Source organism: Callithrix jacchus, chromosome 9 (genome assembly GCF_049354715.1).
Source record: "Callithrix jacchus isolate 240 chromosome 9, calJac240_pri, whole genome shotgun sequence".
Lineage (NCBI taxonomy): Eukaryota > Metazoa > Chordata > Mammalia > Primates > Cebidae > Callithrix > Callithrix jacchus.
Genome location: NC_133510.1, coordinates 46,665,811 through 46,683,477, shown reverse-complemented (window position 1 = coordinate 46,683,477; position 17,667 = coordinate 46,665,811). Strand labels below are relative to the sequence as shown.

The 17,667-nt window shown below is 41.6% G+C and overlaps 1 long non-coding RNA gene and 1 pseudogene across 3 annotated transcripts; both read left to right on the top strand.

Annotated features, from left to right (window-relative positions):
* Positions 1–3,379: 3,379 nt before the first annotated feature.
* LOC118144451 (small ribosomal subunit protein eS24 pseudogene) lies at positions 3,380–3,773 on the top strand (annotated as a pseudogene).
* A 7,728-nt stretch (positions 3,774–11,501) lies between these two features.
* LOC118144450 (uncharacterized) lies at positions 11,502–16,187 on the top strand. 3 transcript variants are annotated; one of them, XR_013522309.1, is made up of 5 exons: positions 11,502–11,822; positions 12,336–13,072; positions 13,198–13,277; positions 13,482–13,956; positions 14,210–16,187. It is a non-coding gene; the product is annotated as an uncharacterized LOC118144450 (long non-coding RNA). The 3 variants fall into 3 exon arrangements; XR_004729260.3 differs by having other exon boundaries at positions 13,751–16,187; XR_008474120.2 differs by having other exon boundaries at positions 13,482–16,187.
* Positions 16,188–17,667: the final 1,480 nt, after the last annotated feature.

Sequence of the window (17,667 nt, the reverse complement as noted above, 5' to 3'; positions counted from 1 at the left end):
CCAGTGTCTGATGAGGGTCTGTCATTATTGCGTCTATTGTGTTTAACACCAGTGAAGTGACAGCATCCTCAGTTGCCTCATCACTAACAGACATTGTAAGAACATGCTGTAAATGGTTTTGAGTTATCCTTGACATTTCCCCTTTATTAGGTCAACTTCGATTGACCTAGTTACATACATTTAAAAATATTTGCAAAGAGGACAAATCTGTATGTATACTAACTTATACATACTCTGAGGAAGCCCACATTAAGTGAGGTTTATCTCATGTCCTTGGTATCCCTCTTTATTTTCAGATGTATGGCTGTTATCCAATAGGGAAAAAGTACAGGGGGAAAGATTTTAAGCTCCTTTCATGGAAAAGTGAAAACATCAGCCAATCACATCAGTTGTACAACAAAATAAATCTGGAAATACTTACAAAGCAATTATTACCTTTATCAACTACCACAAGAGGCCATATTATAATTCATAAAATCACTTACACCTTAGAAGAACTTAAAATTTATTTGGAAAAAATACTAAGATTATATAAACTAGAAAATTTAGTAGCAGGCACAAACAAATATACACATTTTTATAGTTGTTTTTCAAATAGCAAAGTATTTACATGCAAATTATTGCCTTAGTTTCTTTATCTGTAAAACGAAAATAAGACCTACTTATGTCACAGAATTGTTGGAAAGTTTTAATAAGACATGTTATTAAAACCAGCAAAGTGTTTGGCATATAACATGAAGCCAGTAAATACTGGTTTACTTCATCCTCACAAAAACCCTATCTGGTTGAGAAATTAGGTACAATAAAGCTTTATTTTACAGTAGAAAATCAGACTCACAGACATTTTAAGACTGATTAGAAGCTACACAAAGTTCAAATTGGTAGCTGTGTATGAGTTTATAAAGCCATTATGAGCCATATATGGAAGGAGAAAAATGAAGAGTGATTTAGAAGTGGTGAGTAAACCATTTTGAGTGAAACAGAAGACTTAAATTGAGTGGTTGTACATAAAAAGATGGCAAAAATCGATTGAGGACAAATTTAGTACCAAGCTAAGGAGTTGGGATCTTATCTGAAGTTCAGCAGGGTCCAAGGTCTGTGGCAGAACTAATTGTAACTGAGTCCAACAAGGGCCTAAAGCTAAATTTTAGAAGCCTTTGCATTGCACCAAAGGCATGACCGACATGATCAAAGTGATATTATAGTGGCCGTTTTCAGAATGGTTAAGACGGTAAAAAAATACTGACACCAGAGAGATAAGTTGTTAATATACTAACTTAGACTGAGATGGCACATAGGGAAGAACAGGATTATAGAAGGAGACTGAAAACAAAAAAGCATGGTCAACAATGCAATATGGGACGTGAGAATAAGATAGGAATGCATAGGCAAGGTGATTTTGAGATTTCAGGTCTTGTGTTTTAACCACTTACAATTTTAGAGGAGTTGGTTTGATCAAGAAGATGAGATTCTCAGATTTAGACTTGCTGAACACATACATCTCAGTATGTTGACCATTTCTCTGGGAAACTAACTGGATTCTACCACTAAAGCACTGAGTGCATTACATGTTTTAAATGCTAAGGAAAATTTGTTCTCAACCATAAAATGACTCTAGGGAATTCTGTATTTCTGAAGTCCACTTCCCTTTTTCAAGGCAGCTTTTGCATACTTCACTAGTGGTTGAGGTTGGACACCTGTGGGCACCACCATTGCTAGTTTTAGGCAAAGCTGTGAGGTAGCAGAGTCAGATTTGGCAAATATCTCTTCCCTTTTCTGTGCCTTTTTCCCTGCTTTGGGTACTACTGCCAGCTTGGAATTCTGCTGCTAACTGGGGGTGGCCACTCAAGGACACTCCTCAAGATGTTCACCACGTAGAAGCATGCAGTGCATGTAAATGGTGCTCTATAAATTTCAGTGGTAGGCATAAAAGAGGTGAGTGAATGGATGAAAAAATTAATGAATGAATAAAACAACTGACAACTCATATACTCCAAGATGTTAGGTATTTAATTTGGGCATCCCTCTCTAAATTTTTTTAATTAAAAACAGCCATCTGAAGATGTACACTAATGGAAGGAATTATTACTGGCAGATTTCACATGATACTGAAGACTGAATTTAGAGAGTAAGAGCTTCTATTCCAACTTTAAGCACATGATAAAGACAATCATCTCCACCCAAGAGTTGACTTCTTTTTTACAGAGGTCCTCATTTTGGTTGATGCCACCCATTATTTAGCCATTGTTCAGGAAATGAAGTTATATGATGAACAAATAAAATTGTGTCTGATGGGTAGCAGCAGCTACCTAAAATATGGCCTCAAATATGGTTCCACTCTTAATAACTCTCTTTACCACATGCAATCTGAGCAGCCATAGTCTGATGTGAACATTATTTCACTGTGGCTTCCTAGATGCTGGGAGATTCCACTCACCAGAGTTGCCAAATAGCATAGCCAAGGACCGTCAATATGATGATTTAATTTGGGCTTCTGTTGCTTCTGTTAGTCATTGACAAGAACGAGAGTCTTTACTAAAAATGGAACCATGTCTCAAGTGCTGTTAGCGGCACTGTACAGAAATAAATTCTATCATGTTCGTGGTGGCTGACTTTTATTGCTTTGAAGCAAACATGTTAATAATGTTTCTTTTAATCGGTGATGAATAGATGCATAATAAACATTTGGAAACAGTTCTAATGGAGAGCCAGGTATTTCCATTTCTCTGACTCCCTCTAATTTTTGATTTGTGGCTGGAATTCTTGAGAGAGTGACTTAGTTTCCAGCCCTACTTTAATAATGGCTTTTTTTCTTCGGAGTTTTGGTGCTTTTGCTTGTGGCTGTGCATGTGGCAAAGAACAGGAAACACTGTTGAGAGGACGGAAAGAGCATTAATCAAGTGTTCTGAATCACCAAAGAATTCGAATGAAATGTTGCTCTTAGTTATGCCAGATTTTAATGGCATTCCCTGGATGACTATCTAGTTGTTATTACTCATATCCTTGGTTAAAATGATGAGTCTGTGTATATATAAAAAAATATGCATGTAATCTTAGTATCCAAACACGTATGAGTGTGGATTCTGAGTGCAAAAATATGAATGGTAAAGTAGTACGTGAGTCTCATAACTCACAAAGCCCCAATGCATCAGACTCCAAGATGTGACTGCTACGTTGAGAAACAGCATGCTTAGATAATAAGTACAAAATTATGCTTATTCATTAATTTATTTGTATTTTAAATAAATTTAATAGAACAGGATATTTTTGCAAGTATCTTCAAGTGTAGCAAACCATTAATAAATGAAATCACGGTAACACTGGCCGGCGAACAGTGGCTCTCTTTTCCTCCCCGGCTGTCTGAGGACAGGCCACCATCATGAATGACACAGTAAACTATCCACACAAGAAAGTTCATGACCGACCGACCACTTCAGAGGGAACAAATGGTCATTGATGTCCTTCACCCTGGCAAGGCAACAGTGCCTGAGACAGAAATTCGAGAAAAACTAGCCAAAATGTACAAGACCACGCCAGATGTCATCTTCATATTTGGATTCAGAACTCATTTTGGTGGTGGCAAGACAACCGGCTTTGGCATGATTTATGATTCCCTGGATTATGCAAAGAAAAATGAACCCAAACATAGACTTGTAAGACATGGCCTGCATGAGAAGAAAAAGACCTCAAGAAAGCAACGAAAGGAATGCAAGAACAGAATGAAGGGAGTCAGGGGGGCCACAAAGGCCAATGTTGGTGCTGGCAAAAAGTGAGCTGGAGATTGGCTCACAGCTGACGGAGTAAAGGCGCTGCAATGATGTTGTCTGTGGCTGTTGTGGATTTTTCACGAGAAGCTTAATAAACTAAAAGCTTAAAAAAATAATAATAAATGAAATCACAATCACAAATATTAAATTATACATTCTCAATATGTTTTGATAACTTTTAAAAATGTACACTTTTATTTAATTGGTGCCTATTTTTGAGATCTGAAGCCTTATTATTCCCCTGTGACAAATCCTGGAGAAGGAGTAACTGAAGTTTCTATGACTTGCCAAGAACAGCAAGTTTAATGAATTTCAGAAAATAAATTAAATAAAATAATAGAACTTGAAGTCTGTATGTCATTCAACTTGTTTTCCAAGGAAATTTAGGCCTCAAGTTCGTGTACTCCAGTAGATATATCTACTGGAGCATATATATATATGAGAGAGAGAGAGAGAGTAGATATATATATATATATATATATCTATATATATATATATATATAGAGAGAGAGAGAGAGAGAGAGGGAGAGAGAGAGGGGGAGAGGGAGAGAACTTCCCAAACCATAGATGGACTTATGTACTTTAAAATAATTTTTATATTTTTAAATTATATTTTTTATTCTTGGAGGCTCTCAATGTCAACACCCCAAGGTTCATATCTCATTTTGTTGTCTTATTATAGAAAGAGAAATGGAGAGCCTTTAATTATGTTGAAATCTCCCAGTTAGGACCCCTTGCAACAATAAACAATGAGGTGCATAAGTCAGAAAGAAAAAGTCTACTCAAAGAGAAAAATATAATTGTCTGTATTGCAAGTTTATTTTTAAAAGAGGCTGAAATATAAAATGGCAAATAATAAAAATAAATATAACCAATTATAGAATCAAATAAACATAACAAATAATAAAAGTGCTTTGCAGTTTTATGTCTGGTTAAATGTGAGAAACACATATATATATGTAAAGATATGAAGTAAAAACAGGTGTGAGGAAATAAAAACAAGGAAAGTTAGAGCTCCAGTAACGCGGGAGAGGACCTAGAAAAGAGATGGAAGGGGTGATCAGCCTGCATTAGCATATTTTCAGGGAATAATATTCTCATTATATCATTTTAGGATGTTGCTGTTGAGATTTTTAAATCACCTTGCAAATTTATAAACTTGAACACAAACAGGTTGCTACATCTAAGTATTTTTCTACCCAGATTAACAAGCTCTGAGAGAACTGGAGACTAGGAGTTGCTTACAGAACTGAAGTTCCTTATTCCTCTTACCAGGCAAAAAAAAAGATGGCCCAATCTTTGGCCTGGATGTTGAAATTAAGCTTATGCAAACCTGAAAATGTTGCTTTCTCTCAGCATTAGGTAGCCTAAGGCAAAGGGAGAGAAAGTCCACCTTTTGTGCGCCTTATCCCTGAGTACTGTCTCCCGCTCAGCAAGATGGCTTTGTGTTGAACATCTAGGTGCATCGTTGTGTTGTTAATTTCCTCGTTTTCTCCAGTGTGGCCGCTGTACTTTGGTACAGGGCTGTCAGGAAGAAAAACACAGGAAGCCTAAGCTGCACTGCCAGACATCAACATGTATCATTACCATGATAGTTTTGTTTAAATGTGTAGTGGTGCCATTGAAGTTAAGCTCAAAGTTAGCTATGAAAATACTGTATAGAAAAGGTTGAAATACTGACATTTAAAAAAAAATCTAGTAGGACTGTACCTTCGACAGTCTTCAGAATTATTTTAATTAGCTTTACGTACTTCCTAATTTGCTGGCTGCCTAGTTCTTATTTTATTATACCAGATATTTTTAAACTAGACTCTTTTTAAAGCATCAAGATAGGCAAAGAGTGGAAAATCATTACCGGAACGCTTGGTTGTGGGGAAAAAAAAAAGATTTGCATCTTCTATTTTTCTTATTTCTTCCTTCAAGGGATAGTGTTAACAACTTTTCAGAAATTCTAATAATGCCCCTGGCCCATTCAGGGTTGATAGGGTATGGTAACTATTTCATGGATCATAGAATAAGGAAATCTCATGTTTTCCTATGGGACACCAGGCACATTTTAAAAACAAAGTAAAAACAGTGCCTTTTAAATGGACATAGTGTTGAAAGAAACCAATTCCACCTCTAAAAGTTGTAACAAAAAATATCATTACTAAACCACGGTCAGACATTTTGGATGTGGATCCTTTGTCAATTCTTGTTCCAAACGGCAGTCTGGTATTTTCTACCCTTCTGTTCAGCAGTTTCAGTGAAGATAGATGTTTTAATAATGTACCCAAAGAAACTAATTTATTACACACCATACTTTAATTTTTAAAATGTCAACTGGGCATGGTGGCCCACACTTGTAATCCCAGCTCTTTGGGAGGCTGAGATGGGAGGATCACTTGAGCACAGGAATTGGAGACCAGCCTGGGCAACATAGCAAGACACTGTGTCCTCAAAAAAAAAAAAAAAAAAAAAAAAAAAAAAGCTGGATGTAGTGGCTGTGGTCCCAGCTACTCAGGAGGATGAGGTGGGAGGATCACTTGAGGTGGGAGGTTGGGGCTACAGTAAGCCATGTTCATGCCACTGCACTCCAGTCTGGGTGACACTGATGTTTGTATCCAGATTGGATACATTGTGAAAAGATCTATCTTCACTGAAACTGTTGAGCAGAAGGGTAGAAGACACTAGACTGTCATTTGGAACAGGAATTGACAAAGCAGCCACATCCAGAATGACTGACCATGGTTTATTGTCTCAAAGAAAAGTTAAAACCAAAATGTCTTCCCATTAATTCTTCAATCATTGCTATGGTCTAGATTCATAAGCACTTGTTATCATATGTGATAGGTTATATTATTCTTCCCAACCATCGTTCTCATGTACTATAAATTGATGCTCCCCCATCCCCAAAATCCATGTCCTTTGTCTTTTTCCTTGTAACTTCCCATGCCTCACTAGGTGGGATACACCATCCTGTCACATCATCAGCTTGCTTAAATGATTTTATTTGGCCAATAGAATGTAAATAAATGTGATGTATTCCACTTCCGAGCAGAAACTGTAATTACATTTGGATGCTTCAGTTTGTGCTCTTATGCTCATGTCTCTGCTATGAGAACAGCACTCCAGATAAAGGCAGCCCTTTTAGCCTGGCCCCCTTCACTGTGGATGTAAAGATATGCAGAGCAGACTGAACAGACTTAAACAACGTCCACTAGAGCCATTATTAACTGACACACCCACGAGCCAAAAATAAATGTCTGATGTTGAAAGCCACTGAGACTTAGGGGATGTTTGTTACCCCAGCAAAAATGATTAATCGACCATAACCACTAAAAAAAAAAAAAGAATTAGTGACTCAAGTTTGTTCATAGAAAGAATGGAGAAAGGTGGCATTGCAAACCTGGGTAGAGATGAAAGAAAAATAAAGCTAGACGAAGCTTTGATATTACATTGATGTTTCAATGACGTATTCTGCTACTCACCCACTCTGAACACTGGACACCATATTAATTTTCTACTGGTATTTAAAAATTACCTCCAAACTTAGCAGTTTAAAATAATGAATATTTATAATGTCACAGTTTCTGTGGACCAGGAATCCAGGTGTGACTTACCTGCATGTCCTTCGATCAAAGTCTGTCATGAGGTTGCAGTCCAGCTGTCAGCCAGAGCTGTGGTCTCATCAGACTGAGGTTGAAAAGAGAAGATCTGGCCGGGCGCGGTGGCTCAAGCCTGTAATCCCAGCACTTTGGGAGGCTGAGGCGGGTGGATCACAAGGTCAAGAGATTGAGAACATCCTGGTCAACATGGTGAAACCCCGTCTCTACTAAAAAATATATAAAAAAAAAAATTAGCTGGGCATGGTGGCACATGCCTGTAATCCCAGCTACTCAGGAGGCTGAGGCAGGAGAATTGCCTGAACCCAGGAGGCGGAGGTTGCGGTGAGCCGAGATTGCACCATTGCACTCCAGCCTGGGTAACAAGCGCGAAACTCAGTCTCAAAAAAAAAAAAAAGAAAAAAGAAAGAAAAGAGAGGATCTATTTTCAAACCCATTCACATGGTTGTTGCAGGACTTGGTCTTCTGCCACATGAACTTCTCCATAGGGCTACCTTACAAGATGTCAGCTGCTCTCCCTCAGGGCTTGTGATACAAGAGGGAACACAGAACACTCAAGATGAAAGCTGCAGTCTTTTATCATCTAATCTGAAAAGTGATAACCCATCCATTCTGTCATATTCTATTCATTAGAAGTCAGTCAATAATTCCAACCCACCCTGAAGGGGAGGGGATTACACAGGGACATGGATACCAGGAGGCTGGAGTCATTGGGGTCATCTTAGAGGCTGCCTCCCAGAGACACAGCACTTGAGCTCTCTGAGCTGTGATTTCTCAACTTGTAAAATGATGTTACTGTACCTACCCTGCTTACCTAACAGAATTCTTATAGAATCAAATGAGAAAATATATTTACATATATAAACCATAGCATATATGCATAACTATATGTATATTCTATAAAGCACTATACAAATATAGATGCTTTTGTTAGTCTGGGTTTTCTGAGAAGTAAAACCCCAGATGGGATTAAAGTTACAAGGATTTTATGAAGGGAAATGTCTGTGAGAAGAAATAAGGAGGGAGCCTGCATGGATGAGGGCTGGGTAGAGGGAAGGGCAGGGGCAGGGCTGGGAGAACTGTGAGATATCACTGATCCTAATGTGAGATAAAGGCAGGAAGGAGTGTTGACGGGAAGCTGACCAGACCACCATGCCATCTAAGGAAAGTGGCAAGGCTTATCGGGGCACCCTCAAACCACAGCAGCCCATCAAAGGAATTTTACGTCTCCCAGGAAAGGGTCTGTCTTAGTATCCCTGACACACTCAGTCATTGGCTGAGAACAGCCCGAGGGAGGTAGGGCCTTGGTGCAAACATAGTGATGCATTCTATCTCCTTTGTAGATCCCATTCTCATTTTCATTGCTTGAGTTCTAGCTTGTCATTTCTAGTATTTCTAGGTCTTGAATATAGACCATCCTGAAACTGAGGAAAGGTGTTCTCTTTCTGGGTCCACAAGGGGGCGTAGTTTTGAGGGCAAGAACTTCTGAGCACCATGCCCATCTCTCTTCATCTGGGAGATTTAATGGTTTATGTTTGAATTTTGCTGGCGCAGGAAGAAACTAAGAGTCCATCACCCCAGCAGAAGTTCTAAGGAACTCCTTTCATTGGCCTGGGGTCTTAGAGGAGGTGGGGGTTCCTCCCAGGCTAAAAGTCCCCTTCTTCCACACCCCTTCAGAGTTCATGTTTGGGTCTCCTTCCACAAACACTCCCTTCGAGGAAACCATCTTCCTCTCTCCTGGATTTTCCCTCTGAAGTCCCCTTCCACACTCTCTCGTGGAAGCCTGTCTTCCCCTCTCCTAAACTCCATCTCTCTCTATTGCCTTCCACTCAGGGTGGAAGCTGCTTTCCTCTCCTGGATTCCATCTTTCTGGATTCTCTGACTCAGCATGAGAGTCAGCTGTTTCTTTCTCTCTCCTTCTCCTGTTTCTGTCTGTCTCTAAACAAATCACTTTCTGCAAACATTTTTGAGTCCAGCATTTACTGTGCACTGTGCCATGGTCCCCATTCTCATTCTTGAGAGGGCAGGAGACCAAGAACCTGGAAAAACATCCTCTCAGGGGAGCTGAGGGCACCGTGAACCCCTGAACCGCAATATGACATTTCGGCGAGCCAGCCAGGAGAGGGGTACACCAGGAGAGGGTATGCCAGAAAGAGGGGTACAGCCAAAGAAGACGACTTCAAAAGTGTGAGTAAAACCGGCCCCATTCTGTTCTGTCTCTTTAGGAACACTTGAAGCGGCCACAGTCAGGCAGGGCTGTGGGCAACCAGAGCAGTGGCACCTGGGAAGCACGCCGAAGCCCCTCTTAAGCAGCACGGCCCAGACATAATTAAAAGCACAGTTTTTTTTTTTAAACCTCCAAGCTCTCTCTCTGCTTTCCGTCTCCTTCTCTATCCTTTGGATATTATCTCGGGGACCAAAACCTGCAGGAGCCTGTGGGGTGGAAAGGGTGAACACCCACGCTTTCTGCTCCTTGCAGGCGGGGACAACCCAGCCCCGGGGGAGAGGGGGGAACCCAGCATGCAGATGTTGGCCAGAGAAAAACAGTGGGGAGGGGCAAAGCACAGCCGGAGCCTACAGGGGACCAGGAAGGGCGGCGGCCTGGAGCATGGTTCTAGCAGGCCTCTCCAGCATTCTCCAGTCCCAGGCAGCAGGGTAAAAAGGCTTCCCAGGATGCCAGGGTCCCTGTGTGGGCAGCGGCTTAGGGAGTGGCCCAACCACGCATGTGGTTCTGGCAGGGTCAACATGGCGACTGAAAGCCGTGGGGGTGGGGAATCACTGCAGCCCAGCAGCAGCTCTGAAGGAGGCGTTTTTCCTCTGCTGGTGCAGGTGAGGGAAAGGAAGCGGCTGATGGCCGTCAGCCCGGCCCTGCTTTTAGGCAGGCCACACGGCCTCAGGATGCAGCATTCTCATACAAAATGTGGCTTAAGAAAGCTTTCTGCCTTCCCTTAATGCAAGTGACCCGTATGCACAGTTGGTTAAGGTGTGGGGCCTGCAACTTCAAGGTTACTGGTTCAAATCCTGGGGGTAGGGGGGCCGGGGGGCCAGTCTTGATTTGGGGAAGTCTTGGGGAAATTCAGAAGCTGAAGGCTATGGCTATGGGACTTTGTGTTTGGTGTATATTTTGTCTTGCTTAAGATTGGCTCTCTCTACAGCAGAACTTTTCCATCTGGAAGATGATAAACAGTGAGACCTGCCATTGACTATTTGGGCCCTAGAAGCGGTTGACTATTCTCCATTCTACAATGGAAAATAGGTTAAGGGTGAGTAAGCCCAGGTCCTGAGGGTGTTGTTCTGGCCTCAGCCCTGCCTGGCCTGCCTTCTTTGAGCTGTGTGCTCTAATGGCCCCTCCCTAGAAGTTTACCTTCTGGGGCAGTTTTATAAATTGGCCTGTGTAAATTGGACTTGTGCTGGGAAATATTGGTACCCATCTCCTGAGCCTCACTGGCCTCATCAGGGCTCATTGGTATGTGACTACCCAACCCAATGGCTCCTTTTGTTCCATGCCTCTATGGTAGTCACTGGAGGTCCTGCAGGCAGTGAGACTGGTCCTATGACACTGGTAGGTCGTGATTCACATCCAGTACATAGGATGCCCTCTGATAAGATGGATCACACATCTTGGGCACATGAAGTTTCGGGTTACTGACTGAAAGACGTTTCATTTCAGTACCTGTTTTAACCCAAGAGACGCCTTAGGTCGAAGCGGCTGTAATTTCTTTAACCGGGAATGCTGACATTTCTTGTGTTCGATTTCAGATGGGTGCCAATCTTCCCAAGCTCAGGTCCCCATTAAAATGTATACTGGAAAATGGGGACCAAGTTGACACAGAGTCTTTAAGGAAGAAGTGGCTCATTTTTCTCTGCCAAATGGCATGGCCAAATTACCCTCTGCCAAGTGGAAAACCTAGCCTCCAAAGGGAAGGGAAGAAAACCCAACAGCTTTCCTTGAGTGATTGTGGGAGGCTTTAAGAAAGTACACCCCCCATCACCAGACTCCACTGAGGGTCAGTTAATACTAAAGGACAAGTCTATTACTCATTCAGCAGCAGATATCAGGTGGAAGCTCCAGAAGCTGGCTTTGGAACCAGAGCAGAGTCTAGAATCATTACGGAACCAGGCAACCTCTGTGTTTTAGAATAGAGACCAGGAGGAACAGGCTGAAAAGAACAGGAGAGACCAGCCCAAGTCACGGCCTTCAGGCCAGCAGACCCCAGGGGCTCAAATGAGGGAAAGGCTCGGGTTAGCCTCCAGTCTGGCAGAACTTGTTACCAGTACAGTCTGAAGGGACATTTTATAAGAAATTGTCCCCAGAGAATGGATCATCATCTCGTCTGTGCCCGCTGTGCGAAGGGAGTCACTGGAAAGCACACTGTCCCAGGGAATGAAGGTCCCCAGGGCCTGAGGTATCTGACCAGATGACCCAACGGCAGGACTAAGGGTGCCTGGAGTAAGTGCCAGCATGAGCCATCACCCTCACAGAACCCCGGAGAAAGCTGAGCATGGAAGTCCAGGAAGTTAATCTTTTCCTGGACACTGCCTGGCTTTCTCAGTATTTCTCTTCTGCCCTGGAGACTTGGTGCTTGGTTTTTTTTTTTTTTTTTTTTTTTTTTTTGAGACGGAGTTTCGCTCTTGTGACCCAGGCTGGAGTGCAATGGTGTGATCTCGGCTCACTGCAACCTCTGCCTCTTGGGTTCAGGCAATTCTTCTGCCTCAGCCTCCCGAGTAGCTGGGATTACAGGCACGTGCCACCATGCCCAGCTAATTTTTTGTATTTTTAGTAGAGACGGGGTTTCACCATGTTGACCAGGATGGTCTCGATTTCTTGACCTCGGGATCCACCCGCCTCGGCCTCCCAAAGTGCTGGGATCACTGGCTTGAGCCACCGCGCTTCCCTCAGACTCTCCATCTCTAGGCCCATCTTGGGAAGGACCATTTTCTGTTATTCTGTCCACTCCTACAGCAGTTAAGGTGGTGGGAATTGACTTGTGGATTCATCACACTCGGCTGAAGCCTTGGACACCTCCTGAGGGTCAGAGACCCTCCGCTCTGCAGCCTGAAGATCCAGGAGACAACCCTTCATCCACCTGCAAGCCCTTAGAGGATCTACCTCTGCTTTTCCAACAAGATCCTCAGGGAAGTAACCACGCATCAGTCTAATTTATATCCTGGCATTAACAGGACTATAACCCTCAACCTTGATATCTCTCGAACTCTGAGCATCCTTTTCATAGTGGGAAGGGAACCTGCCTCTTTCTAGGAAAAATGCTGCTATTTTGTAAACCAGTTAAGTATTGTTTTAAACATAGAACTCAGGAATCAATCAAACACAGGGCTAAAAATCTTCCAAACACAGTACTGTAAAGCTTAACAACTGACTGTCCTGGCTCTGCTCTCCTAGTCTCGTTTATAACCAGTCTATATTTGCTGGCCTCTGGGCTTTTCATCTTTAACCACCTTGTCACGTTCATTTCCTATAGAACCATAAGGTCACGAATAATCCTGCCACTGGAACCCAGGATGTCTTTGGCTCATGAGCTCTATCATGGACCTCAGGATCAGCCTGCACCCCTGAAAGGCTCCCCTCTGGAGGAAACCTCAACTGCAGGGCCCCTTCTACACCCTATTTCAGCAGGAAGTAGTTAAAGAGGATCGACACCCATGTTCCAACAGAAGTTGGGATTTCCTGTTCAGATGGGGGTAATGAGGGCATGTGTTCTCTTTCCGGGTCCACAAGGGGGCGTACTTTTAAGGGCAAGAACTTCTGAGCACCATGCCCATCTCTCCATCCGGGAGATTTAACAGTTTATGTTTGAATTTTGCAGGCGCAGGAAGAAGCTAAGAGTCAATCACCCCAGCAGAAGTTCTAAGGAACTCCTTTCATTGGCCCGGGGTCTTAGAGAAGGTGGGGGTTCCTCCCAGGGTAAAAGTCCCCTTCTTTCACACCCCTTCAGACTCCATGTTTGAGTCCCCTTCCATGAACACTCCCTTTGAGGAAACCATCTTTCTCTCTCCTGGATTTTCCCTCTGAAGTCCCCTTCCACACTCTCATGGAAGCCTGCCTTCCCCTCCTAAACTCCATCTCTCTCTCTCTATTCCCTTCATTCAGTGTGGAAGCTGCTTTCCTCTCCTGGATTCCATCTTTCTGGATTCTCTCACTCAGCATGAGAGTCAGCTGTTTCCTTCTCTCTCCTTCTCCTGTTTCTCTCTCTAAATAAATCGCTTTCTACAAACACTTTTAAATCTGACATTTACTGCGCCCTGCGCCATGGTCCCCTTTCTCATTCTTGAGAGGGCAGGAAACCGAGAACCTGGAGAAACATTCTCTCAGAGGAACTGAGGGCACCCTGAACCCCAGTATTACAAAACCTTTTCCAGGGACCTTGCTGAAAATTGCCTACCTGAATTTCCTGCCAGTGCTCTTGCCCTGCCTATTGGAACACCCTAAACCCAGGCTGATCCTCTTTGGATTTGACTGCTGGACTGTACCACCTCCTATTGACTATTGTCACACCTCCAGGACCAGACTTCCTCCCTGCATCTGCATTTGGGTCTATTCTTCCAGAGATCAATTTCACCCCAAGGTTGGTTTGCATTCTAGATCTGGGATCTAGGCACCCCCCAGGCTACTCCAATCAGTAGTTGTTAATAACAGTTGGAGCCAGACTTTTCATGTTCTCATCCTTGTTCTGCCACTGCTACAGTTTGGATGTGGTTTGTTTGTCCCCACCAAAACTCATGTTGAAATTTCATGCCTAATGAGAAGGTACTTGGGGGTGGGCCTAGAGGAAGGTGTTTGAAGGAAAATTCCTCAAGTGGCTCCGCTCTGTTTTGCAGGAGTGAGCAAGGGACATGCCTCAGGGCCATGCCCTTGAACTTCTCAGCCACAGAACCATTACCTAAATAAACCTCTTTTCTTAAAAATTACCCAATCTCAAGGTTGTCTCTTGTAGCAACACAAAATGGACAAATACAGTAACTTTTAACCTCTTTGACCTTTGGTGAGTTCCTTAAACTCTCTGTGTCATTGTAAAATGAAGATAACAATAGTGTCTATCTCATAAAGTATTTTGTTTTGTAAAGTGCTAAGACAGTGCCAGGCACATAGAAAGCATTCTATAAATGTTAACCATTATTATTATTTAGCATCTTGAAGGCTTCTCAATGTACAAACTAAAATGTGCTGTACCATTTTGAGTCCTGTGCAACCCTGATTGATGTCAATCCAGTTTCAAATTTGCATAAATAAATCATTTCAGAGAGAGAAAGAGATAGAGAACGTTTTTCTTAGGTACATTGGTACAACTTCTAAAGACCTTGCTAGTTTAATCCCAGACTGTGCTTACTTACTAACTCTGTTTTGGACTCTGAGGCTAGTTGGCTTGATTCTCATCTGTTTTCTCAGTCTTGGCTATTACCGTATTGGCTAGATGTTTCCTATTATTTGCTGCTGGGTCCTGTTACCAAGCTTTGCCTCCTAAAGTCAAGTTCCAAATACCAGGTCCTGGAGCTGAGCTGAGCTCAATCCCAGTCAGACAGATTGGAGTAGGCAGGAATTGGGGAACTACAGTGCTCATTTTTAGGTATTTTTGTTTGTGCCATTTGGTCCCTTCTTCATTTGCTTTCACAATAAGTTTATTTTCTTAATTGCCTTGTTACTGCCTGAAATAGGACCATCAATAAAGAACAGTGGTGTAGGGTTTTTTTCTGGAAAAGATGGAGGTGCTTTTGCTGGTCCAATTTGTTACTGTTGTTTTATTTTGTATTATACCTGTTCCCAAAGGCACACATTCAGTATTGTATTTAGGTTTTGTGAACACCGAATGGAGAGGTTTAATTAAGAACACTTTTCAGAAACAGCCTTGTAGCATAACACAGAGGTTCCATTGCCTCCTTCTCACTCACAGTGGTGATCCCCCAACCCCTCCTTTTATCACTTCATTATCTCAAGCCAAAAGTTGATTTGGTCAATTTCCTGTTTGAGTGTAAGCCAATCTCTTGAAGTTATTTCAGTATTGTGGCACTTAAAACACAAGGTTTCCCTGTTAAATTTCCACCATTTTAACACTTCATCTATTGTTTCTTTTTCTCCTAATGACAAGCACCAATGAATATTTTCAAGTCTACTACTTAATATAACCCCATGTGTTTTTGATACCCTAAACTCCACTAGTCTGTGTTGATAGTGACTAATCCTCAGAACTGTTAAAACATTCTGTGCAAATAGAGGTACATCAGAGGAATTTTTTTATGTGAATACTTTATTTAGGGAGCCACTTCTTTCCTGTATTTGCTTGTTCAAACTTTCCATTTCAACGTGTTTTGAAATACTGTCAAATGACATAAATCAGAGTTTCCTTTTTCAGTTTTATTAATCTAGTTTGATAAAATGGCACCAAAATTGTTGATTTAACATTCCCAAGTGTAGCTATCTTTGATATGAAAACACCTAACCTTTTGTCAGTTTCGGAGTTGTAAAGAAAAGTCATTTTGTTCAGTCTCCTTGCTTTATCCCTGGGGAAACTGAGTGTCAGAGGAGTTATGTGATTTGGTCAGGATCATGCATTTAGTTAGTGAGACAACGGTATTTTTTAGTTTGTATTTTTAATTATTATAAGTACATAATATTTCTATATATTTATGGGATATGTATAATGTTTTGATATCGGTGTATAATGTATAATGATCAAATCAGGAAAATTGGGGTGTCCATTATCTCAAACCTTGATTATTTCTTTGTGTTAGAAACATTCTAATTCCATTCTTTTAGTGATTTTAAAATACACAATAAATTGTGTAAGCTATAGTCACCTTATTGTACTGCCAAATACTAGATCTTATTCATTCAATCTAACTATATTTTTTACCCATTCACCATCTCCACTTTATCCTCCCCCACCACACTACTCTTCTCAGCCTCTGGCAACTATCATTCCATTCTCTATCTCTGTGAGTTCAACCTTGTTTTAGCTCCCACAGATAAGTAAGAACATATTTGTCTTTCTTTGCCTGTCTTATTTTACATAACATAATGTCCTCCAGTTCCATCGTGTTGTTGCAAGTGACAGGATTTCACTTTTTATGGCTAAATAATATTCCACTGTGTACATGTATCACATTTTCTTTATCCATTTAACCACTGACAGACACTTAGATTGCTTTTATATCTTGGCGATTGTGAATAGTACTATAATAAATATGGGAGTGGAACTATCGCTTTGAAATACTGACTTATTGGCTGGGCACAATGGCTCACACCTGTAATCCCAGCATTTTGGGAGGCCGAGGTGGGCAGATCATGAGGTCAAGAGATTGAGGCCATCCTAGCCAACCTGGTGAAACCCTGTCTCTACTAAACATACAAAAATAAGCTGGGCATGGTGGTATGCACCTGTAATCCCAGCTACTTGGGAGGCTGAGGCAGGAGAATTGCTTAAACCCAGGAGGTGGAGGCTGCAGTGACCTGAGATTGTTCCACTGCACTCCAACCTGGCAACAGAGCAACACTCTGTCATAAATAAATAAATAAATACTGATTTATTATCCTTTGGATATATGCCCAGAAGTAGAATTGCTAGATCATATGGTAATTCTATTTTGAGTTTTTTGAGGAACCTCTATACTGCTCTCCATAGTGGCTGTGCTAATTTACATTCCCACTAACAGTGGTAAGGATTCTCCTTTCTTCGCATCCTCACAGCATTTGTTATTGCCAGTCTTTTGGATATAAGCCATTTTAGCTGGAGTGAAATGGTACCTCAGTGTAGTTTTGATGTGCATTTCTCTGATGAATAGTGCTATTGCGTGTATTTTCATATATCTCTTGTCCATTTGTATATTGTCTTTTGAGAAATATCTAGTCAGATCTTCAGCTCATTTTAAAATTGGATTAATTTTTTTTTTCTCCTACTGAGGTTTTTGAGCTCCTAGTATATCCTGGTTATTGGCCCCTTGTCAGATGACCGGTCTGCAAATATTTTCTCCAATTCTGTGGGCTGTCTCTTTACTTTCTTTTGCTCCCTTTGCTGTGCAGCTTTTTAGCCTGATATGATCCCATTTCTCCATTTCTCCTTTTGTTTCCTGTGCTATTGAAGTCTTACTCAAGAAATGTTTGCCCAGAGCAATGTCCTGGAGTGATCCCTGATGTTTTCTTGTAGTAGTTTTATAGTGCCAGGTCTTTATATTTAAGTTTCTAATCTATTTTGGTTTGATTTTTGTGTATGGTGAGACTTAAGGATCTAGTTTCATTCTTTGGCATGTGAATGTCCAGTTTTTCCAGCATTTTGACAATGATA